Source organism: Triticum aestivum, chromosome 3A (genome assembly GCF_018294505.1).
Source record: "Triticum aestivum cultivar Chinese Spring chromosome 3A, IWGSC CS RefSeq v2.1, whole genome shotgun sequence".
NCBI classification, from domain to species: Eukaryota; Viridiplantae; Streptophyta; class Magnoliopsida; order Poales; family Poaceae; genus Triticum; species Triticum aestivum.
In genome coordinates this window covers 129,582,831-129,608,761 of record NC_057800.1, presented here as the reverse complement: position 1 = coordinate 129,608,761, position 25,931 = coordinate 129,582,831, and positions in this window count along the sequence as shown.

Here is a 25,931-nt window from a genome sequence, read left to right as displayed (position 1 = left end):
AAAAATGCGAAACAGCAGGAATACTTTCCCGGATGTTTCCCCCCTTCATCGATACCACCTCTTACCGTGTTAGGGCACCCCTAGCACCGTTACTTGTCATGCCATGCATTTGTTTGCATTATATTCGTTGTTTCTTCCCCCTCTTCTCTCGCTAGACACCGAGACCGACGCCGCTGCTACCCAGTATGACTACGGTGTTGACGACCCCTCTCTCTTGCCAGAGCAACCAGGCAAGCCCCCCTTTGATCACCAGATATCGAAGACTCTTCTCTCTACTGCTTGCATTAGAGTAGTGTAGCATGTTACTACTTTCCGTTAATCCTATTCCGATGCATAGCCTGTCATTGTTGCTCCAGCTGTTGATACCTTACCTGAATCCTAAATGCTTAGTATAGGATGCTAGTTTACCATCAGTGGCCCTACATTCTTGTCTGTCTGCCATGCTATACTATCGGGCCGTGATCACTTGGGAGGTGGTCACGGGTATATGCTTATACATAATATATGATACTTGTGGTGATTAAAGTCGGGTTGGCTCGTAGGAGTACCCGCGAGTGATTCCGATGTTGGGGGCTGAAGGGGCAGGTGGTTCCATCCCGGTAGAGGTGGGCCTGAGTTCCCGAAGGCCCTCGACTGTTACTTTGTGGCGGAGCGACATGGCAGGTTGAGACCACCTAGGAGAGAGGTGGGCCTGGCCCTGGTCGGTGTCCGTGGTTATTTCAAAATAACACGCTTAACGAGATCTTGGTATTTGATCTGAGTCTGGCTACTGGCCTATACGCACTAACCATCTACGCGGGGACATTTATGGGCACTCGACGTCGTGGTATCAGCCGAAGCCTTTGTGACGTCAGCGACTGAGCGGCGCGCGCCTGGTTGGACCGCGTAACGCAACTTCCTTTGTAATGGAGGTTGCTAGGTCTGCTCACCGGTCGCGTACGCAACATGCAGGTGTGCAATGGGTGACGGGCCCAGACCCATGCGCCATAGGATTTAGACCGGCGTGCTGACCTCTCTGTTGTGCCTAGGTAGGGCTGTGATGTGTTGATCTTCCGAGGCCGGGCATGACCCAGGAAAGTGTGTCCGGCCAAATGGGATCGAGCGTGTTGGGTTATGTGGTGCACCCCTATAGGGAAGTTAATCTATTCGAATAGCCGTGATCTTCGGTAATAGGACGGCTTGGAGTTGTACCTTGACCTTATGACAACTAGAACCGGATACTTAATAAAACACACCCTTCCAAGTGCCAGATACAACCGGTGATCGCTCTCTCACAGGGCGACGAGGGGAGGATCATCGGTTAGGATTATGCTATGCGATGCTACTTGGTGAACTTACCATCTACTCTCTTCTTCTGCTACAAGATGGAGGTTACCAGAAGCGTAGTCTTTGATAAGGACTAGCTATCCCCCTCTTATTCCGGCATTCTGCCATTCAGTCTAGATATGATACCCTTATTCCATTTGATACCATTGCATACATATGTAGTGTAGCTCCTTGCTTGCGAGTACTTGGGATGAGTACTCACGGTTGCTTTGCTCCCTCTCCCCCCCCCTTTCTTTACCCGATTGCTGCGACCAGACGATGGAGCTCAGGAGCCAGACGCCACTGTCGATGGCAACTACTACTACTCGGGAGGTGCCTACTGCTACGTGCAGCCCCCTGACGACGACCAGGAGTAGTTTAGGAGGATCCCAGGCAGGAGGCCTGCGCCTCTTTCGATCTGTATCCCAGTTTGTGCTAGCCTTCTTAAGGCAAACTTGTTTAACTTATGTCTGTACTCAGATATTGTTGCTTCCGCTGACTCGTCTATGATCGAGCTCTTGTATTCGAGCCCTCGAGGCCCCTGGCTTGTAATATGATGCTTGTATGACTTATTTTATTTGTAGAGTTGTGTTGTGATATCTTTGTTGGAAATATGCCCTAGAGGCAATAATAAAAGTGTTATTATTATATTTCCTTGTTCATGATAATTGTATTTTATTCATGCTATAACTGTATTATCCGGAAATCGTAATACACGTGTGAATACATAGACCACAATATGTCCCTAGTGAGCCTCTAGTTGACTAGCTCGTTGTGATCAACGGATAGTCATGGTTTCCTGACTATGGACATTGGATGTCGTTGATAACGGGATCACATCATTAGGAGAATGATGTGATGGACAAGACCCAATCCTAAGCATAGCACAAAGATCGTGTAGTTCGTTTGCTAGAGCTTTGCCAATGTCAAGTATCTCTTCCTTTGACCATGAGATCGTGTAACTCCTGGATACCGTAGGAGTGCTTTGGGTGTATCAAACGTCACAACGTAACTGGGTGACTATAAAGGTGCACTACAGGTATCTCCGAAAGTATCTATTGTTTTATGCGGATCGAGACTGGGATTTGTCACTCCGTGTAAACGGAGAGGTATCTCTGGGCCCACTCGGTAGGACATCATCATATGCGCAATGTGACCAAGGAGTTGATCACGGGATGATGTGTTACGGAACGAGTAAAGTGACTTGCCGGTAACGAGATTGAACAAGGTATTGGTATACCGACGATCGAATCTCGGGCAAGTAAAATACCGCTAGACAAAGGGAATTGTATACGGGATCGATTGAGTCCTTGACATCGTGGTTCATCCGATGAGATCATCGTGGAACATGTGGGAGCCAACATGGGTATCCAGATCCCGCTGTTGGTTATTGACCGGAGAACGTCTCGGTCATGTCTGCATGTCTCCCGAACCCGTAGGGTCTACACACTTAAGGTTCGATGACGCTAGGGTTATAAAGGAAGCTTGTATGTGGTTACCGAATGTTGTTCGGAGTCCCGGATGAGATCTCGGACGTCACGAGGAGTTCCGGAATGGTCCGGAGGTAAAGATTTATAAATAGGAAGTCCTGTTTCGGCCATCGGGACAAGTTTCGGGGTCATCGGTATTGTACCGGGACCACCGGAAGGGTCCCGGGGGCCCACCGGGTGGGGCCACCTGCCCCGGGGGGCCACATGGGCTGTAGGGGGTGCGCCTTGGCCTACATGGGCCAAGGGCACCAGCCCCAAGAGGCCCATGTGCCTAGGGAACCCTAGAGGGAAGAGTCCTCAAGGGGGAAGGCACCTCCGAGGTGCCTTGGGGAGGATGGACTCCTCCCCCCCCCCTCTTGGCCGCCGCACCAGATGCCATCTGGAGGCTGGCCGCCGCCCCTTGGGGTGAGAAACCCTAAAGGGGGTGCAGCCCTCCCCTTCCCCTATATATATGAGGCCTAGGGGCTGCCCATAACACGTGATTTGATCTCTCGTTGGTGCAGCCCTGCCCCTCTCCCTCCTCCTCTTCTCCCATGGTGCTTGGCGAAGCCCTGCTGGATTGCCACGCTCCTCCATCACCACCACGCCGTTGTGCTGCTGTTGGATGGAGTCTTCCTCAACCTCTCCCTCTCTCCTTGCTGGATCAAGGCGTGGGAGACGTCACCGGGCTGTACGTGTGTTGAACGCGGAGGTGCCGTGCGTTGGGCACTTGATCATCGGTGATCTGAATCACGACGAGTACGACTCCATCAACCCCGTTCACTTGAACGCTTCCGCTTAGCGATCTACAAGGGTATGTAGATGCACTCTCCTTCTACTCGTTGCTGGTCTCTCCATAGATAGATCTTGGTGACGCGTAGGAAAATTTTTGAAGTTCTGCTACGTTCCCCAACAGTGGCATCATGAGCTAGGTCTATTGCGTAGATTCTTTGCACGAGTAGAACACAAAGTAGTTGTGGGCGTTGATGTTGTTCAATATGCTTACCATTACTAGTCCAATCTTGTTTCGACGGTATTGTGGGATGAAGCGGCCCGGACCGACCTTACACGTACTCTTACATGAGACAGGTTCCACCAATTGACATGCACTTGGTGCATAAGGTGGCTAGCGGGTGCCAGTCTCTCCCACTTTAGTCGGAACGGATTCGATGAAAAGGGTCCTTATGAAGGGTAAATAGCAATTGGCATATCACGTTGTGGTCTTGCGTAGGTAAGAAACGTTCTTGCTAGAAACCCATAGCAGCCACGTAAAACATGCAACAACAATTAGAGGACGTCTAACTTGTTTTTGCAGGGTATGCTATGTGATGTGATATGGCCAAGAAGAATGTGATGAATGATATGTGATGTATGAGATTGATCATGTTCTTGTAATAGGATTCACGACTTGCATGTCGATGAGTATGACAACCGGCAGGAGCCATAGGAGTTGTCTTTATTTATTGTATGACCTGCGTGTCATTGAAGAACGCCATGTAAACTACTTTACTTTATTGCTAAACGCGTTAGTCATAGAAGTAGAAGTAGTCGTTGGCGTGACAACTTCATGAAGACACAATGATGGAGATCATGATGATGGAGATCATGGTGTCGTGCCGGTGACGATGATGATCATGGAGCCCCGAAGATGAAGATCAAAAGGAGCAAAATGATATTGGCCATATCATGTCACTATTTGATTGCTTGTTATGTTTATTATGTTTATGCATCTTGTTTACTTAGGACGACGGTAGTAAATAAGATGATCCCTTACAAAATTTCAAGAAGTGTTCTCCCCTAACTGTGCACCGTTGCTACAGTTCGTCGCTTCTAAGCACCACGTGATGATCGGGTGTGATGGATTCTTACGTTCACATACAACGGGTGTAAGACAGTTTTACACAGCGAAAACACTTAGGGTTAACTTGACGAGCCTAGCATGTGCAGACATGGCCTCGGAACACGGAGACCGAAAGGTCGAGCATGAGTCGTATAGTAGATACGATCAACATGAAGATGTTCACCGATGATGACTAGTCCGTCTCACGTGATGATCGGACACGGCCTAGTTGACTCGGATCATGTAATCACTTAGATGACTAGAGGGATGTCTATCTGAGTGGGAGTTCATAAGATGAACTTAATTATCCTGAACATAGTCAAAAGACCTTTTGCAAATTATGTCGTAGCTCGTGCTTTAGTTCTACTGTTTTAGATATGTTCCTAGAGAAAATATAGTTGAAAGTTGATAGTAGCAATTATGCGAACAGTAGAAAGCTTATGTCCTTAATGCACCGCTTAGTGTGCTGAACCCCAAACGTCGTTTGTGGATGTTGCGAACATCGGACATACACGTTTTGATAACTACGTGATAGTTCAGTTAAATGGTTTAAGTAGAGGCACCAAAGATGTTTTTCGAAACATCGCGGAACAAATGAGATGTTTCGAGGGCTGAAATTGGGATTTCAGGCTCGTGCCCATGTCAAGAGGTATAAGACCTCCGACGATTTTCTTAGCCTGCAAACTAAGGGAGAAAAGCTCAATCGTTGAGCTTGTGCTCAGATTGTCTGAGTGCAACAATCACTTGAATCAAGTGGGAGTTGATCTTCCAGATGAAATAGTGATAGTTCCTCCGAAGTCATTACCACCAAGCTGCTAGAGCTTCGTGATGAACTATAATATATCAAGGACATATATGATGATCCTTGAGATATTCGCGATGTTTGACTCCGCGAAAGTAGAAATCAAAAGGGAGCATCAATCGTTGATGGTTAGTAAAACCACTAGTTTCAAGAAGGGCAAGGGCAAGAAGGGATACTTCATGAAACGGCAAATCAGCTGCTGCACCAATGAAGAAACCCGAGGTTGAACCCAAACCCGAGACTAAGTGCTTCTGTAATAAGGGGAACAACCACTGGAGCAAGATTACCCTAGATACTTGGTAGATGAGAAGGCTGGCAAGGTCGATAGAAGTATATTGGATATACATTATGTTAATGTGTACTTTACTAGTACTCCTAGTAGCACCAGGGTATTAGATACCGGTTCGGTTGCTAAGTGTTAGTAACTCGAAATAAAAGCTACGGAATAAAACGGAGACTAGCTAAAGGTGAGCTGACGATACGTGTTGGAAGTGTTTCCAAGTTTGATGTGATCTAACATCGCACGCTCCCTCTACCATCAAGATTAGTATTAAACCTGAATAAGTGCTCTTGCACCTAAAGGAATGGTTTATTGAATTTTGATCGTAGGGATACACATTTTCATGCCAAAAGATATAAGATAGTAATGATAGTACCACTTACTTGTGGCACTGCCATGTAAGTCATAATGGTATAAAACGCATGAAGAAGCTCCATGTTGATGGATCTTTGGACTCACTCATTTTTGAAAAGTTTGAGACATGCGAACCATGTCTATTGGTATATATGCATGAAGAAACTCCATGCAAATGGACCGTTTGAACTCACTTGATTTTGAATCACTTGAGATATGCAAATCATACCACTTAGGCAAGATGACTGAAAAGCCTCGGTTTCAGTAAAATGGAACAAGATAGCAACTTATTGGAAGCAACACATTTTGATGTGTGCAGTCCAATGAGTGTTGAGGCATGCAGTGAATATCGTTATGTTCTTACTTCACAGATGATTCGAGTAGATGTTGAGAATATTTACTTGATGAAACACAAGTCTGAATTATTGAATGGTTCAAATAATTTCAGAGTGAAGTAGAAGATCATTGTGACAAGAGGATAAAATGTCTATGATACGATCATAGAGATGAATATCTGAATTACGAGTTTGGCACATAATTAAGACATTGTGGAAATAGTTTCACAACTAATACAGCCTGGAACACCATACTGTGATGATGTGTCCGAACATCATAACTGCACCCTATTGGATATGATGCATACCATGATGTCTCTTATCGAATTACCACTATCGTTCATGGGTTAGGCATTAGAGACAACCACATTCACTTTAAATAGGGCACCACATAATTCCGTTGAGACGACACCGTTTGGAGAAACCTAAGTTGTCGTTTCTTAAAGGTTTGGGGCTACGACGCTTATGTGAAAAAGTTTCAGGCTAATAAGCTAGAACCCAAAGCGGATAAATGCATCTTCATAGGACACCCAAAACAGTTGGGTATATCTCCTAATTCAGATCCGAAAGCAATAAAGGATTGTTTCTTGAATCGGGTCCTTTCTCGAGGAAAAGTTTCTCTCAAAAGAATTGAGTGGGAGGATGGTGGAGACTTGGTATGGTTATTGAACCATCACTTCAACTAGTGTGTAGCAGGGCACAGGAAGTTGTTCCTGTGGTACCTACACCAATTGAAGTAGAAGCTTATGATAGTGATCATGAAACTTCGGATCAAGTCACTAATGAACCTCGTAGGATGACAAGGACACGTACTACTTCGAAGTGGTACGGTGATCCTGTCTTGAAGATCATGTTGCTAGACAACAATGAACCTACGAGCTATGGAGAAGCGATGGTGGGCCCAAATTCCGACAAATGGTTAGGAGCCATAAAATCCAAGAACGGATCCATGGACTTTGGTGGACTTGCCCGATGAACGGCAAGCCATTAAGATATATGGATCTTTAAGAAGAAGACGGACGTGGATGGTAATGTCACCGTCTATGAGGCTCGACTTGTGGCGAAGAGTTTTTCACAAGTTCAAGGAGTTGACTACGATGAGATTTTCTCATCCGTAGCGATGCTTAAGTCCGTCGGAATCATGTTAGCATTAGCTGCATTTATGAAATCTGGCAGACGGATGTCAAAACGAGTTTCCTTACCAGTTTTCGTGAGGAAAGGTTGTATGTAATACAATCAGAAAGTTTTTGTCGATCCTAAGGATGCTAAAAGGTATGCTAGCTCCAGCGATCCTTCTAAGGACTGGAGTGAGCATCTCGGAGTTGGAATGTATGCTTTGATGATGATCAAAGATTTTGGATTTATACAAAGTTTATAAGAAACTTGTACTTCCAAAGAAGTGAGTGGGAGCACTATAGAATTTCTGATGAGTATATGTTGTTGACATATTGTTGATCAGAAATGACGTAGAATTTCTGGAAAGCATATAGGGTTATTTCGAAAGTGTTTTTCAATGGAAAGCCTGGATTAAGCTGCTTGAGCATTGAGCATCAAGATCTATAAGGATAGATCAAAACGCTTAATGGTACTTTCAAATGAGCACATACCTTGACATGATCTTGAAGGTATTCAAGATGGATCAGTCAAAGAAGAAGTTCTTGCCTGAGTTGTAAGGTACGAAGTTAAGACTTAAAGCTCGACCATGGCAGAATAGAAAGGACGAAGGTCGTCTCCTATGCTTAAGACATAGGCTCTATAGTATGCTATGCTGTGTACCGCACCTGAAGTGTGCCTTGCCGTGAGTCAGTCAAGGGGTACAAGAGTGATCCAAGAATGGCTCACAGGACAGCGGTCAAAGATATCCTTAGTAACTAGTGGACTAAGGAATTTTCTCGATTATGGAGGTGGTAAAAGAGTTCGTCGTAAAGGTTACGACGATGCAAGCTTGACACCTGTCCGGATAGCTCTGAGTAGAGAGACCGGATACATATTATGGAGCAATAATTTAGAATAGCTCCAAGTAGAACAGTTGTTTGGAATAGCTCCAAATAGAGCGTGGTAGCTGCATCTAGGAGATGACATAGAGATTTGTAAAGCACACACGGATCTGAAAGGTTTAGACCCGTTGACTAAAACCTCTCTCACAAGCAACATGATCAAACATAAAACTCATTGAGTGTTAATCACATAGTGATGTGAACTAGACTACTGACTCTAGTAAACTCTTGGGTATTAGTCACATGGCGATGTGACCTGTGAGTGTTAATCACATGGCGATGTGAACTAGATTATTGACTCTAGTGCAAGTGGGAGACTGTTGGAAATATGCCCTAGAGGCAATAATAAAAGTGTTATTATTATATTTCCTTGTTCATGATAATTGTCTTTTATTCATGCTATAACTGTATTATCCGGAAATCGTAATACACGTGTGAATACATAGACCACAATATGTCCCTAGTGAGCCTCTAGTTGACTAGCTCGTTGTGATCAACGGATAGTCATGGTTTCCTGACTATGGACATTGGATGTCGTTGATAACGGGATCACATCATTAGGAGAATGATGTGATGGACAAGACCCAATCCTAAGCATAGCACAAAGATCGTGTAGTTCGTTTGCTAGAGCTTTGCCAATGTCAAGTATCTCTTCCTTTGACCATGAGATCGTGTAACTCCTGGATACCGTAGGAGTGCTTTGGGTGTATCAAACGTCACAACGTAACTGGGTGACTATAAAGGTGCACTACAGGTATCTCCGAAAGTATCTATTGTTTTATGCGGATCGAGACTGGGATTTGTCACTCCGTGTAAACGGAGAGGTATCTCTGGGCCCACTCGGTAGGACATCATCATATGCGCAATGTGACCAAGGAGTTGATCACGGGATGATGTGTTACGGAACGAGTAAAGTGACTTGCCGGTAACGAGATTGAACAAGGTATTGGTATACCGACGATCGAATCTCGGGCAAGTAAAATACCGCTAGACAAAGGGAATTGTATACGGGATCGATTGAGTCCTTGACATCGTGGTTCATCCGATGAGATCATCATGGAACATGTGGGAGCCAACATGGGTATCCAGATCCCGCTGTTGGTTATTGACCGGAGAACGTCTCGGTCATGTCTGCATGTCTCCCGAACCCGTAGGGTCTACACACTTAAGGTTCGATGACGCTAGGGTTATAAAGGAAGCTTGTATGTGGTTACCGAATGTTGTTCGGAGTCCCGGATGAGATCCCGGACGTCACGAGGAGTTCCGGAATGGTCCGGAGGTAAAGATTTATATATAGGAAGTCCTGTTTCGGCCATCGGGACAAGTTTCGGGGTCATCGGTATTGTACCGGGACCACCGAAAGGGTCCCGGGGGCCCACCGGGTGGGGCCACCTGCCCCGGGGGGCCACATGGGCTGTAGGGGGTGCGCCTTGGCCTACATGGGCCAAGGGCACCAGCCCCAAGAGGCCCATGCGCCTAGGGAACCCTAGAGGGAAGAGTCCTCAAGGGGGAAGGCACCTCCGAGGTGCCTTGGGGAGGATGGACTCCTCCCCCCCCCTCTTGGCCGCCGCACCAGATGCCATCTGGAGGCTGGCTGCCGCCCCTTGGGGTGAGAAACCCTAAAGGGGGCGCAGCCCTCCCCTTCCCCTATATATATGAGGCCTAGGGGCTGCCCATAACACGTGATTTGATCTCTCGTTGGTGCAGCCCTGCCCCTCTCCCTCCTCCTCTTCTCCCATGGTGCTTGGCGAAGCCCTGCTGGATTGCCACGCTCCTCCATCACCACCACGCCGTTGTGCTGCTGTTGGATGGAGTCTTCCTCAACCTCTCCCTCTCTCCTTGCTGGATCAAGGCGTGGGAGACGTCACCGGGCTGTACGTGTGTTGAACGCGGAGGTGCCGTGCGTTCGGCACTTGATCATCGGTGATCTGAATCACGACGAGTACGACTCCATCAACCCCGTTCACTTGAACGCTTCCGCTTAGCGATCTACAAGGGTATGTAGATGCACTCTCCTTCTACTCGTTGCTGGTCTCTCCATAGATAGATCTTGGTGACGCGTAGGAATTTTTTTGAATTTCTGCTACGTTCCCCAACAATCTTCCCGTGAGTCCCTGATCTTGATCGTGCACGTTTGCGTGTATGATTAGTGTACGGTCAAATTGGGCGCGTCACAAGTTGGTATCAGAGCCGACTGCCTATAGGAATCCCCCTTCCACACTCCTTGGCCGAAGTTGAGTCTAGACATTACAAAAAACTTTTACTAACATGGCTGTGTGCCTTACGGGCCCACGTCGCCATCTGGGTGGTATTAGGATCTTTTACTCCTCGATCCTTACCCTGGGACTCTGATCTCTCTTCTATTCGGGTTAAATGATTTTGCTAAAATCTAACTCTAGGTTCTCGTTGCCACTTCCTGCTGGAGAACCCTTTCATTACGGATGGTCGTCTGCTTCAACAGAAGATTCTGACAATAATCTCCGATATTTTCTCGAGACCTTGTGCCTGTTGCTTTTGCAATTCCCTACCACCGAAAAATCCCTATGGATAAATACTTACACCTGTCGTTCTTACTTTTATTCCCAGTTGGTCTTGTTATTACAAGATACCCCGTAACACTCGTTGTTGTTTCGATAATCCTTTGGGCTTACTGCCTTGTTGTTCTTTGTCACCTGAATACCCCTACGGATAATTCTCGCACTTATCGAGTATCCGCTCATCCCCCAATTGTTCATGTGTTTCACAATGGTCATTGAAATACTATTCGATCCTCCAAAAATCCTTAGTAGCTTATTACTCTTCAATACTTGTCTGCTTGCATGATGGATGCTTTCCATATGTCTGGCAAAATTCGTTAGTATCCTTAGGCACCGTCATTTTGATCCCTTTGATTCAACATGAGTGCGAATGCACACAATCATCAGTTGATCCTTTTAAATTATCTTTCCGGCTCAAACGTCATTTTAAACATGAGCTTGTTCTCAACAGATCCAATTGCCATCGATTGTACCCCTAAGGCTATTCAACTTATCCATCCCTAATCAGAACATCGCTTCTGATCCCTTGATTTGAAAATCATAATTCCTTTGCATTTGAGCTCTGGATTAGTCAGTTGTTTCCATAATCCAATGCCTTTGCATTGTTACTTCCTCTGGTTGTGTGCCGATGCTCACGTCAGCTCTGTTATGGACCGGCAGATCCTTTAATGGATTTTATCTGGCAGCGTCCTTCATATTCAATAACCTTGTGAGCCTTCCCTCGGATACATAATGCTTTTGGTAAATTGTATCATGTACTTTCTCAACCTTGCTCTACTTTCGAGCTTGTGATATTTACCCTTGAAACTTGTGGTATATGTTTCTAAGAAGCCCCTATGGGTTGAACATATGCCTTCTCTAAACTGTGTGACCTCGAAAGTTTTCACGAGTCATACACTTCTGGTATTTTGCCAGATGAAATTTCAACACTACAACTTCTTCAAAAGTGAGAAGTGAATGAAAGGTTATGCATTGGAGAAGTGGGAGTCGACCTTCATGCCCATGGACATGATGTAGATCTTATCGTTAAAGCTTCTCTTAAATTAAATTATTCCTTTGGTATAAGTTCATCTTATATCTGGGACCTGGCATTTTGCAATTGTGGTTTCGACCATGTTCTCCTTTAAATACCATTTTGCGTGCAAGTTTAAGCGCTTGTCTTCTGTAGAGCAATACCCCAATCCAACCTTTACTTTGATCTACCGTCGAGTATTACACCGTGGTATCTTGATAATATCACAGAACCACATTACTTCTTATGAGTTCTTCTTCAAGTATTATTTCTCATCGATCAAATTTTCCCCGGGTTCTAGGTTGTTAGACACTCAAGGACACCGATAAGTGATCAATTCCGCACTCCAATTCAATAACTCTAAGTAATCTTCGTTGCTTATGAGTCTATTAACCCTTCAAGTTATTCCTAGCCTCATCGGCTATATCATTATCATGCAATTTTTAACTGGGCTACCCGGTCCATCTTCCCGGAGCACAATTTTCGACGACGAGCTAAGCATACATCGACTTTCCTTGTCATATCGTTTCGCATTGAACAACAAGCTTGATTCTGAGTTTTTGACATACCTGTGGTTCCAATAACCTTTCGCTTCATCATTCCTTTGATTTGATGTCATCGCCGATCGATTACACCTTCATGAAATCTCTAGACAATTGTGTGATGATCATCATCAACATTCTGAGCTCTTCTAGGATATTAATCGAATTCATGATGGGAAATACCATCCTTGCCCCCACGATGATTGTATTAACATCGACAACATTCTTGCATTTCCGCAACACAAGACTGGTTCACGGTTTGTGTTGTACCTTGAGTTCCTTGCTATCCAGCCTTTGTTCTTCTTTACATTGGAGTATTTCCATCTTTGATGTCAGGAATGTCATGAGAATTTCACCACCTCTTGCCATCTCCGTTCGTTCCTTGGTCCATGTGTTGTATCTAACTGGAAAACCCACAATTGAACTATGATGTGCGAATTCAAAACTTCTAGCAACCCTATTGCTTTGATGTTAATGGTCGATAGTTCATTCTTAGACTATTGGTTATTGAATCACCATTCTAGCGTTGATCATGCAACCTAACCCCATAGTTCGGGTGCACTTTTCAACCAATGTTTAATTGTGTATGTTTTCCTCGAGAATACCTCATTATGTCATCTGATTTGACAAATGTTATCTCCTTGTTCACATAGTTGTGGAAATCCATCTTTTGGAAATCTCGAGGAATTGTCGCCGAGTCTATCAGCCACCCCCTCATCTCCTTGGTTTAATGATGAACTCTTGTTTTAGAACTCACTTCCGTAGTTCATTTCCCGAGAATCTTACAATGTCATCTCGTCAATTTGTGTCGCACCTTCTCTTCTCAGGCATCCTAAGTCTGAGGTATCCTGATTCCTAGCATCAATCAAATCTGAATCTTGGTCGGATATGATGGTTGGGACATATTACCAAGAGTTATAACATTGATCCTTATATATCGGTAAGGTGATGCCATGCCTATCACACCTGGCTGGAGGACTTGTTGTTATAGATTCCTGTTTAGCAAGTTTAACCATTCTTCCATGAGGAAATTGTAAGACTTATTCTATAAGTTGTTCCTGATGGATCCTTTGTGCATCCAAATTCTGACCCTTACTTGATAACCATGTCAATGCTATCTCGAAGCATGTCTGTGGTACTCCGATTTTCAATAAGAACATTTGAAGCACAATGCTAAATTTTCTTATCAATTATTCAAACACTGTTGTTTGTATAATGTCATGAAATTCCTCTCCCCTTACCTAAAAGGGTCTTCTACGTTATACCCCGTCATGGATATCATGCTCTGCTTGCCCTTGGGAAGGATATACCCCGGAAATATGTGTTTAATCACATTTTTCTTTCCATTGTTCTGTTTAATCTGATAACCATATTTTCCTTTCCATTGTTTGGTTTAACCTTTCTTGTGATCTATAGTATATAAGCAGTATGTAAACACCTTGTTGTACCACTCTGGCAGTAAGACCCTGTTACTTTTGTTGGTGACATTTTGGTAACCACCGATGGATGCCTCGTTCGACGAGCAGGAAAATGGTTCTCTTCATCCCTCGCCCTTTGTACCGATGTTGTTGCCGACATAACTGATAGGCTATCCTCTGACATGCCTTGCTTACATGATCGTGCAATACGTCATCGCCCTTCCTACTTTTAACCCACATGGTGGGCCCATAACCCATATGTCCCAGGATCAAAACCTGACTCTCCTGTACACCCTGTTGTCAAAGTTATTCCTCGCGCTTGACTTTGTATGTAATTCACGGGCCACTGTCCCAAGTGATCTATTCTGGTAACAGACGCAATACTCAATCTCATTGCTCTGGACCCGTTTTGCATGTTGTTTCAGACATCGAACAATTGCATATCAGTTTGAAACTTCCCATGGTACCTTCTTACTTTGCTCTCGATAACTTCTTAAGTTTCAATTCGAGAGATACTTATGCTTCACCCCCTGAGTTAACCGTCCGATGATCAATTTTGTTAGCATCCGGCCTTATAGAGTTCTTCCCCCCTCTTATCCTTTCGTAAGTCCGGTGAAGATCCTGAAGGAAGGATGACAATTTCATCATGATGCATTGAGGCATAGGAGTGGAGACATCAATGCTATGGATCGACCTCTTCGAGGAGAGCAACCAAAGACGAGAAGATCGGTTAGGCTTTCGTAACCAGAACTTCCCCCCTTACACCCTCTTAAATCTCGGGACGAGATTTCTTGTAGTGGAGGAGAATTGTGACGCCTGGATAATTAAGCTACAGTAACACTCTACTAACGATGCCACATCACCACGATTACTATTGTTAGTTTCACGGTGATTCAAATCTTGTTCGAATTCAAAAATCAAAATCAAGTCAGCCAATAAAAGTTTTCAAATAATAAAACTAAAATGTTCGAAATGTAGAAAATAAATCATAGATGATTATGGTGCTGAAACCAAATTTTAATAAATTATTTAAATGCACTAAATTAAATAAAAGAAAAATGAAAAACAAAACAAACTAAAATGTAACCCCCCATGTCCACTGGGCCGCTAGGCCCATCTCTGGTCCCAGCCAGACTAGACAGGCCGGCCCACCCGCGCGCCTCTGGCCTACTTAGGCCGACCACCCCCACTAACCCTAACCCCCACTCCCCCCACGTCGCCACTCCCTCTCCCCCTCCCGATCCAATCTGGATCGGGGCGAAGACCCCCACTTCCCCTCGCTACTCTCTCCCCTCCTCTCGGAGCGCCCGCGCCCGAGGACAGTCGCCGCCCGCCGGCGCCGAGCGCCACCCTCCGGCCTCCTCCTCGTGGTTTCCTTCCGCCGCGCCTTCGTCCTCCTCCACGGCGTCACCTGGCTGGACGCCCACCGCCGACCTCCGTTGCCGAACCCCGTCGTGGATCCCCGCCACCTCGACGCCGCCCGGCATCGCCCCGCCGTCGCCGAACCACCCCAAACCGCCTCGAGCCCGCTGCCTTCCCCCTGCAGCTCCTCTGTGAGGAACCCCCTCCTATCCTCCTTTCCCTCCTCCCGTATGGTCACCGACTGCCACTCGCGCGCATGTGCCAGCGCCCCCCACGGCGCCCCCCTGCTCTGGCCGTCGAGGTCCACGCTCGCCGTGGCCTCGCCCTGCACCGTCGCCTCTCACTCCCTACGCCCGGTTCGCGCACCGGCCTCCCCCTGCACGTCACTGGCCATGCCCCGACGCCTCCCGTGCTCTCCTGTCATGGCCGCGTCTTGGCAGGCCCCTGCCGCCGCTCTTCCTCCCTGTTGTGTAGCCCCGCTGCTGCTGCTCCGCTACCGGTGCCGCTCACCGCGCGTCCGCGTCGTTCCGCCACCGCATCGTCGTGCGTCCCCGCACCGGCCCGGCCGCGCCCCCACCTCCAGCCTGCGCCGCCCCGCTCCGATCCATCGCCGTGGCCGACGCCCCACTGGGCGGCCACGGGTGCACGCCCGGGCGCCCACTGCCCGCGAGTACCCGCGCCCGATAGGCCCCTCTGGGCCACAGACACGTGGGGCCCGTCCCTCTGAGACGTTTTAAAAAAAAGAGATAAACAATAATTAATAAAAATAATAATTAATTAATTAATTAAGTTAATTAATCGTAATTAACTAGTTAGTTTAATTAAAAAGTAATTAGATTAGTTAAACCCTAATTAGACTAAACAGTCAATGACGAATGGGACCCACATGTTAGGTTGACCAGGTCAACTGCTGACGTGATGATGACATCCGCAAGCACTGTTCTGGATAATGTTGATTTAAATAATTAAATAAATCCTAAAATTGATTTAAATCTTTTAAAATTAATATAAAATAAACCGTAGCTCGGATGGAAAAACATTGTACATGAAAGTTGCTCAGAACGACGAGACGAATCCGGATACGCAGACCGTTCGTCTGCCACACATCCCTAGCATAGCGAACACGTAACTTTCACCCTCCAGTTCATCTGTCCGAAAACGCGAAACACCGGGAATACTTTCCCGGATGTTTCCCCCCTTCATCGGTACCACCTCTAACCGCGTTAGGGCACCCCTAGCACCGCTACTTGTCATGTCATGCATTCTCATGCATTTGTTTGCATTATATTCATTGTTTCTTCCCCCTCTTCTCTCGCTAGACATCGAGACCGACGCCGCTGCTACCCAGTACGACTATGGTGTTGACGACCCCTCTCTCTTGCCAGAGCAACCAGGCAAGCCCCCCCTTTGATCACCAGATATCGCCTACTCTTCTCTCTACTGCTTGCATTAGAGTAGTGTAGCATGTTACTGCTTTCCGTTAATCCTATTCCGATGCATAGCCTGTCATTGTTGCTCCAGTTGTTGATACCTTACCTGCAATCCTAAATGCTTAGTATAGGATGCTAGTTTACCACAAGTGGCCCTACATTCTTGTCTGTCTGCCATGCTATACTATCGGGCCGTGATCACTTGGAAGGTGGTCACGGGTATATGCTTATACATAATATATGATACTTGTGGTGATTAAAGTCGGGTCGGCTCGAAGCAGTACCCGCGAGTGATTCCGATGTTGGGGGATGAAGGGGAAGGTGGCTCCATCCCGGTAGAGGTGGGCCTGAGTTCCCGAAGGCCCTCGACTGTTACTTTGTGGCGGAGCGACAGGGCAGGTTGAGACCACCTAGGAGAGAGGTGGGCCTGGCCCTGGTCAGCATCCGTGGTTATTTCAGAATAACTCGCTTAACGAGATCTTGGTATTTGATCTGAGTCTGGCTACTGGCCTATACGCACTAACCATCTACGCGGGGACATTTATGGGCACTCGACGTCGTGGTATCAGCCGAAGCCTTCGTGACGTCAGCGACTGAGCGGCGCGCGCCTGGTTGGACCGCGTAACGCAACTTCCTTTGTAATGGAGGTTGCTAGGTCTGCTCACCGGCCGCGTACGCAACATGCAGGTGTGCAATGGGCGATGGGCCCAGACCCTGCGCCATAGGATTTAGACCGGCGTGCTAACCTCTCTGTTGTGCCTAGGTAGGGCTGCGACGTGTTGATCTTCCGAGGCCGGGCATGACCCAGGAAAGTGTGTCCGGCCAAATGGGATCGAGCATGTTGGGTTATGTGGTGCACCCCTGCAGGGAAGTTAATCTATTCGAATAGCCGTGATCTTCGGTAACAGGACGACTTGGAGTTGTACCTTGACCTTATAACAACTAGAACCGGATACTTAATAAAACACACCCTTCCAAGTGCCAGATACAACCGGTGATCGCTCTCTCACAGGGCGACGAGGGGAGGATCATCGGTTAGGATTATGCTATGTGATGCTAGTTGGTGAACTTACCATCTACTCTCTTCTTCTGCTGCAAGATGGAGGTTACCAGAAGCGTAGTCTTCGATAAGGACTAGCTACCCCCCTCTTATTCCGGCATTCTGCAGTTCAGTCCACATATGATACCCTTATTCCATTTGATACCATTGCATACATATGTAGTGTAGCTCCTTGCTTGTGAGTACTTTGGATGAGTACTCACGGTTGCTTTGCTCCCTCTTTTCCCCCTTTCTTTACCCGATTGCTGCGACCAGACGATGGAGCCCAGGAGCCAGACGCCACTGTCGATGGCGACTACTACTACTCGGGAGGTGCCTACTGCTACGTGCAGCCCGCTGACGATGACTAGGAGTAGTTTAGGAGGATCCCAGGCAGGAGGCCTGCGCCTCTTTCGATCTGTATCCCAGTTTGTGCTAGCCTTCTTAAGGCAAACTTGTTTAACTTATGTCTGTACTCAGATATTGTTGCTTCCGCTGACTCGTCTATGATCGAGCTCTTGTATTCGAGCCCTCGAGGCCCCTGGCTTGTAATATGATGCTTGTATGACTTATTTCATTTGTAGTGTTGTGTTGTGATATCTTCCCGTGAGTCCCTGATCTTGATCGTACACGTTTGCGTGTATGATTAGTGTACGTTCAAATTAGTCATCATCCTCTTATTAAAAAGCACCAGTTGGAGAGCACTGCTGCCATTTTGCATCCATTACTGTTAGTTTACATTGAGTATGACTTGACTGGATCTCTTTTACCCTGAATTACAATGTCTAGTCAGTCTTTGATCTTTAAATGTGCTCTGCATTTATGTTTTGCGGTCTCAAAAAGGGCTACCGAGATACCATCTTGTTATATTATATCATGATTGTTTTGAGAAAGTGTTGTCATCCAAGATTTATTATTATTGCTCCCTAGTCGATTATGTCATTGATATGAGTAAACATGAGACCTAAATGTTATTGTGAATATGGTTAGTTCATAATATTCACTGAAAACTTAAATGCTCGCTTTACATATTTACAACAACAAGAGCAAACAGAGTTTGTAAAAGTTTTTCTTTATCACTTTCAGTTTATCAACTGAATTGCTTGAGGACAAGCAAAGGTTTAAGCTTGGGGGAGTTGCTACATCTCCGTCGTATCTACTTTTCCAAACACTTTTGCCCTTGTTTTGGACTCTAACTTGCATGATTTGAATGGAACTAATCAGGACTAACGTTGTTTTCAGCAGAATTGCAATGATGTTATTTTTGTGCAGAAATAAAAGTTCTCGGAATGACCTGAAAATCAACGGAGAATTATTTTGGAATATATAAAAAATACTGGAAGGAAGATCAACGTCAGGGGGGCCTCCACCTGTCCACGAGGGTGGGGGGCGCCCCCTACCCCCCTGGGCGCGCCCCCCTGCCTCGTGGGCCCCCTGACGCTCCATCGACCTCAACCCTGACTCCATATATTCACTTTCGGGGAGAAATAAACCAGGGAGAAGGATTCGTAGCATTTTACGATACGGAGCCGCCGCGAAGCCCTAAACTCTCTCTCGGGAGGGCTGATCTGGAGTCCGTTCGGGGCTCCGGAGAGGGGAATCCGTCATCATCAACCTTCCTCCATCACCAATTTCATGATGCTCACCTCCGTGCGTGAGTAATTCCATCGTAGGCTTGTTGGACGGTGATGGGTTGGATGAGATTTATCATGTAATCGAGTTAGTTTTGTTAGGGTTTGATCCCTAATATCCAGTATGTTCTGAGATTGATGTTGCTATGACTTTGCTATGATTAATGCTTGTCACCAGGGCCCAAGTGCCATGATTTCATATCTGAACCTATTATGTTTTCATTAATATATGAGAGTTCTTGATCCTATCTTGCAAGTCTATAGTCACCTACTATGTGTTATGATCCGGCAACCCCGAAGTGACAATAATTGGGACCACTCCCTGTGATGACCGTAGTTTGAGGAGTTCATGTATTCACTATGTGTTAATGCTTTGGTCCGGTACTCTATTAAAAGGAGGCCTTAATATCCATTAGTCTCCGATAGGACCCCGCTGCCACGGGAGGGTAGGACAAAAGATGGCATGCAAGTTCTTTTCCATAAGCACGTATGACTATATTCGAAATACATGCCTACATTACATTGATGAATTGGAGCTAGTTCTGTGTCACCCTAGGTTATGACTGTTACATGATCGATCACATCTAGCATAATTCTTTATCACCGATCCATTGCCAACGAGCTTTTCATATATTGTTCTTCGCTTATTACTTTTCCTTTCCTATTATTATCATCACTATAAAACACCAAAAATATTACTTTTGCTACTGTTACCTTTGCTACTGTTACCACTACTATCATATTGCTTTGCTACTAAACACTTTGTTGCAGATACTAAGTTTCCAGGTGTGGTTGATTTGACAACTCAGCTGCTAATACTTTAGAATATTCTTTGGCTCCCCTTGTGTCGAATCAATAAATTTTGGATGAATACTCTACCCTCGAAAACTGTTGCGATCCCCTATACTTGTGGATTATCATGTCCACATATTTTTTTCTTTTGCATATTGCATAATTCCATGAATGTGTTAAGATGGGACACGACATCCTCATTAGGAGTACCAGAAAATTGATCTTTCATGACAAGATTCAACAAAGCGGCATTAATATCACAAGACTCCGCACTAGTGGCAAGAGGAGGAACTGGAGTGCTAATAAAATCATTGTTGTTGGTATTGGAGAAATCACACAACTTGGTGTTCTCTTGAGTCATTGTAACTACGCAACAAGATTGCACTCAAAAACAGATCAGATGAGAAAACGGCGAACAAAAAAGAGGGCGAATAAAACGGCAAATTTTTGTGAAGTGGGGGAGATGAAAATGTGAGGCAAATGGCAAATACTGTAAATTGCAAGGAGATGAGATTTGTGCTTAGGAACCTGGTAGATGTTGATGATGTCTCCCCGGCAACGGCGCTAGAAATTCCTTTTGATGCGGCTTGAACTACATCGGTATTTCCCAAAGAGGAAGGGATGATGCAGCACAACTACGGTAGGTATTTCCCTCAGTGATGAGACCAAGGTTATCGAACTAGTAGGAGAACCCCGGAACACTACGTGAACAACACCTGCACACAAAGAACAAATACTTGCAACCCGACGTAAAAAAGGGGTTGTCAATCCCTCCTGGGTAAAAGATAGGTAAAATTTGTAGTAGATTGGATAAATAGATCTCGTGGGAACGCGAGATAAAAAAAATTGTAGCAAGGTATTTTTGGTTTTTAGATTAATAGATCTGAAAATAAAAGCAAATTAAAAATAGATCTCTAATGCAAATATAATAAAGAAGAGACCCGGGGTCGTAGATTTCACTAGTGGCTTCTCTCGAGAAAAATAGCATACGGTGGGTAAACAAATTACTGTTGGGCAATTGATAGAACTTCAAATAATCATGATGATTATTGAGGCAATGATCATTATATAGGCATCACGTCCAAGATTAGTTGTCCGACTCTTGCCTGCATCTATTACTATTACTCCACACATCGACCACTATCCAACATGCATCTAGTGTATTAAGTCCATGGAGAAACGGAGTAATGCAATAAGAACGATGACATGATGTAGAAAAGATCTATTCATGTAGGAATAGACCTCATCTTGTTATCCTTAATAGCAATGATACATACATGTCGTTTCCCCTTCTGTCACTGGGATCGAGCACCGTAAGATCGAACCCATCACAAAGCACCTGTTCCCATGGCAAGAAAAATTGATCTAGTGGGCCTAACTAAACCAAAGATTCAAAGAAGAAATACGCGGCTATAAGTAATCATGCATACAAGAGATCAAAAGACTCAAATAACTTTCATGGATAAAAACATAGATCTGATCATAAACTCAAAGTTCATCGGATCCCAACAAACACACCGCAAAAATAGTTACATCAAATAGATCTCCAAGAGACCATTGTATTGAGAATCGAGAGAGAGAGAGAGAGAGAGAGAGAGAGAGAGAGAGAGAGAGAGAGAGAGGGAGGGAGCCATCTAGCTACTAACTATGTACCCGTAGGTGTACAATGAACTACTCACGCATCATCGGAGAGGCACCAATGAGGATGATGAACCACTCCTGATGGTGTCTAGATTGGATCTATGGTTTCTGGAACTTGCAGTGGCCGGTTCCCCTAGGGTTTCTGGAATATTGGGGTATTTATAGAGCAAAGAGGTGGTGCGGGAGGCCACCGAGGTGGGCACAACCCACCAGGGCGCGCCTGGGCCCCAGGCGCACCCAGGTTGGTTGTGCGTGAAGGAAATATGCCCTAGAGGCAATAATAAAGTTATTATTTATTTCCATATTTCATGATAAATTTTTATTGTTCATGCTAGAATTGTATTAACCGGAAACTTCATACATCTGTGAATACATAGACAAAACAAAGTGTCCCGAGTATGCCTCTACTTGACTAGCTCGTTTATCAAAGATGGTTATGTTTCCTAACCATAGACATGTGTTGTCATTTGATGAACGGGATCACATCATTAGGAGAATGATGTGATGGACAAGACCCATTCATTAGCTTAGCATTATGATCATTACACATTCATTGCTACTGCTTTCTTCATGACTTCTACATGTTCCTCAGACTATGAGATTATGCAACTCCCGAATACCGGAGGAACAACTTGTGTGCTATCAAACATCACACCGGAACTAGGTGATTATATAGATGCTCTACAAGTGTCTCCAATGGTGTTTGTTTAGTTGGCATAGATCGAGATTAGGATTTGTCACTCCGTGTCGGAGAGGTATCTCTGGGCCCTCTCAGAAATGCACATCACTATAAGCCTTGCAAGCATTGTGACTAATGAGTTAGTTGCGGGATGATGCATTACGGAATGAGTAAAGAGACTTGCCGGTAACAAGATTGAACTAGGTATGAGGATACCGACGATCGAATCTCGGGCAAGTAACATACCGATGACAAAGGGAACAACATATGTTGTTATGCGGTTTGACTGATAAAGATCTTCATAGAATATGTAGGAGCCAATATGAGCATCCAGGTTCCGCTATTGGTTATTGACCGGAGATGTGTCTCTGCCATGTCTACATAGTTCTCGAACCCATAGGGTCCGCACGCTTAACGTTCGATGACGATTTGTATTATGAGTTATGTGATTTGATGACCCAAGTTTGTTCACAGTCTCGGATGATATCAGGGACATGGCGAGGAGTCTTGAAATGGTCGAGAGGTAAAGATCGTTATATTGGAAGGCTATATTTAGACATCGGAAAGGTTCCGAGTGATTCGGTATTTTTCGGAGTACTGGAGAGTGACGGGAATTCGCCGGGAGAAGTATTAGGCCTTATTGGGCTATACGGGTATAAAGGAGGCAGGACAAAGGGAAGGAGGAGCCGCCCATGGATCCGAATTGGACTAGGGGAAAGGGGCGGCACCCCCCTTGCCCTTTCCTACTCCCTCTCTCTTTCCATCTTTCTTCTCTCCTACTCCGGAAAGGAAAAGGGGAATCCTACTAGGACATGGGAGTCCTAGTAGGACTCCCCACACTTGGCGCGCCCCCGCTAGGGCCGGCCTCCTCCTCCTCCCTCCTTTATATACGTGGGCAGGGGACACCCCAAAGGCACAATAGACAATATCTGGCCATGTCCAGTGGCCCCCTCCACAGTTACACACCTCGCTCATATCATCGTAGTGATTAGGCGAAGCCCTATGCCGGTAACTTCATCATCACTGTCACCATGCCGTCGTGCCGAGGCAACTCTCCCTCGACCTCAGCTGGATCTAGAGTACGTGGGATGTCACCGAGCTGAATGTGTGTAGATCCCGAAGGTGCCGTATCTTCGATGCTAGGATCAGTCGGATCGTGAAGACGTATGACTACATTAGTCACGTTGTCATAACGCTTCTGCTTATGGTCTATGAGGGTACGTGGACAACACTCTCCCCTCTCATTGCTATGCATCACCATGATAGATCTTGCATGTGCATATGATTTTTTTTGAAATTACTGCATTCCCCAACAGTGGCATCCGAGCCAGGTCAATGCGTAGATGTTATATGCATGAGTAGAACACAAAGAGTTGTGGGCGATAATAGTCCTACTACTTACCAGCATGTCATACTTCGATTCGGCGGTATTGTTGGATGAAGCGGCTCAGACCGACATTACATGACCGCATTCATGACACTAGTTCTACCGCCGTGCTTCGTTCATAGGTGGCTAGTGGGTGTCTGTTTCTCCAACTTTAGTTGAATCAAGTGTGACTACGCCCAGTCCTTATTGAAGGTTAAAATAGCACACTTGACGAAAACTTGTTGTGGTTTTAATGCGTAGGTAAGAACGGTTCTTGCTAAGCCCGTAGCAGCCACGTAAAACTTGCAACAACAAAGTAGAGGACGTCTAACTTTTTTTTGAAGGGCATGCTGTGATATGATATGGTCAAGACATGATGATATATAAATTGTTGTATGAGATGATCATGTTTTTGAAATTATTGGCAATTGGCAGGAGCCTTATGGTTGTCTCTTTATTGCATAAGATGCAAGTGCCACGTAATTGCTTTACCTTATCGCTATGTGATAACAATAGTTGCAAAAGCAATAGTTGGCGAGACGACCATATGAAGACACGTTGATAGAGATCAAGATGATAGAGATCATGGTGTCATGCCGGTGCCGATAGAAATCATGATGGTACTTTGGAGATGGAGATCAAAGGCACAAGATGATGATGGCCATATCATGTCACATATTTTGATTGCATGTGATGTTTATCTTTTATACATCTTATTTTGCTTGGTTCGGCGGTAGCTTTATAAGATGATCCCTGTCGGTGTCAAAACCGGCGGATCTCGGGTAGGGGGTCCCGAACTGTGCGTCTAAGGCGGATGGTAACAGGAGGCAGGGGACACGATGTTTTACCCAGGTTCAGGCCCTCTTGATGGAGGTAAAACCCTATGTCCTGCTTGATTATTCTTGATAATATGAGTAGTACAAGAGTTGATCTACCATGAGATCAGGGAGGCTAAACCCTAGAAGCTAGCCTATGGTATGATTGTATGTTGTCCTACGGACTAAAACCCTCTGGTTTATATAGACACCAGAGGGGGCTAGGGTTACACAGAGTCGGTTACAAGGAAGGAGATCTACATATCCGTATTGCCAAGCTTGCCTTCCACGCCAAGGAGAGTCCCATCCGGACACGAGACGAAGTCTTCAATCTTGTATCTTCATAGTCCAACAGTCTGGCCAAAGGATATAATCCAGTTGTCCGGATACCCCTGTCGGTGTCAAAACCGGTGGATCTCGGGTAGGGGGTCCCGAACTGTGCGTCTAGGCCGGATGGTAACAGGAGGCAAGGAACACGATGTTTTACCCAGGTTCGGGCCCTCTTGATGGAGGTAAAACCCTACGTCCTGCTTGATTAATATTGATGATATGGGTAGTACAAGAGTAGATCTACCACGAGATCAAGGAGGCCAAACCCTAGAAGCTAGCCTATGGTATGATTGTTGTATGATGAAGTTGTCCTACAGACTAAAACCCTTTGGTTTATATAGACACTGGAGAGGGTTAGGGTTACACAAAGTCGGTTACAATGGTAGGAGATCTTGAATATCCGCATGGCCAAGCTTGCCTTCCACACCAAGGAAATTCCCATCCGGACACGGGACGAAGTCTTCAATCTTGTATCTTCATAGTCCTGGAGTCCGGTTGAAGGTATAGTCCGGCTACCCGAACAACCCCTAATCCAGGACTCCCTCAGTAGCCCCTGAACCAGGCTTCAATGACGACGAGTCCGGCGCGTAGATTGTCTTCGGCATTGCAAGGCGGGTTCCTCCTCCAAATTCTTCATAAAAGTTTGTAAACACCAAGAGTAGTGTCCGACTCTGCAAAATAAGTTTCCACGTATTGCCACAAAGAGAATAATATTAACACAAATCTAATCTGCTGACGTATTCCGCAGCGTGACATCACACTACGGCCAAGCCTTTATTCGAATCGTTTTCACTTTTCCACCTCAGCGTGCTTTGCGAGGCGGTTTCCTTGGCACGTCTTGTCAAAGCAGAGATCGTGTCCCCTTTATTTACGGGATTCTCATCAATACGGACGTGGGTAACCCAATCGTGCCCGTTAGCATGTCTTCTCGATTAAAGGCGAGTCCCAAACGGTT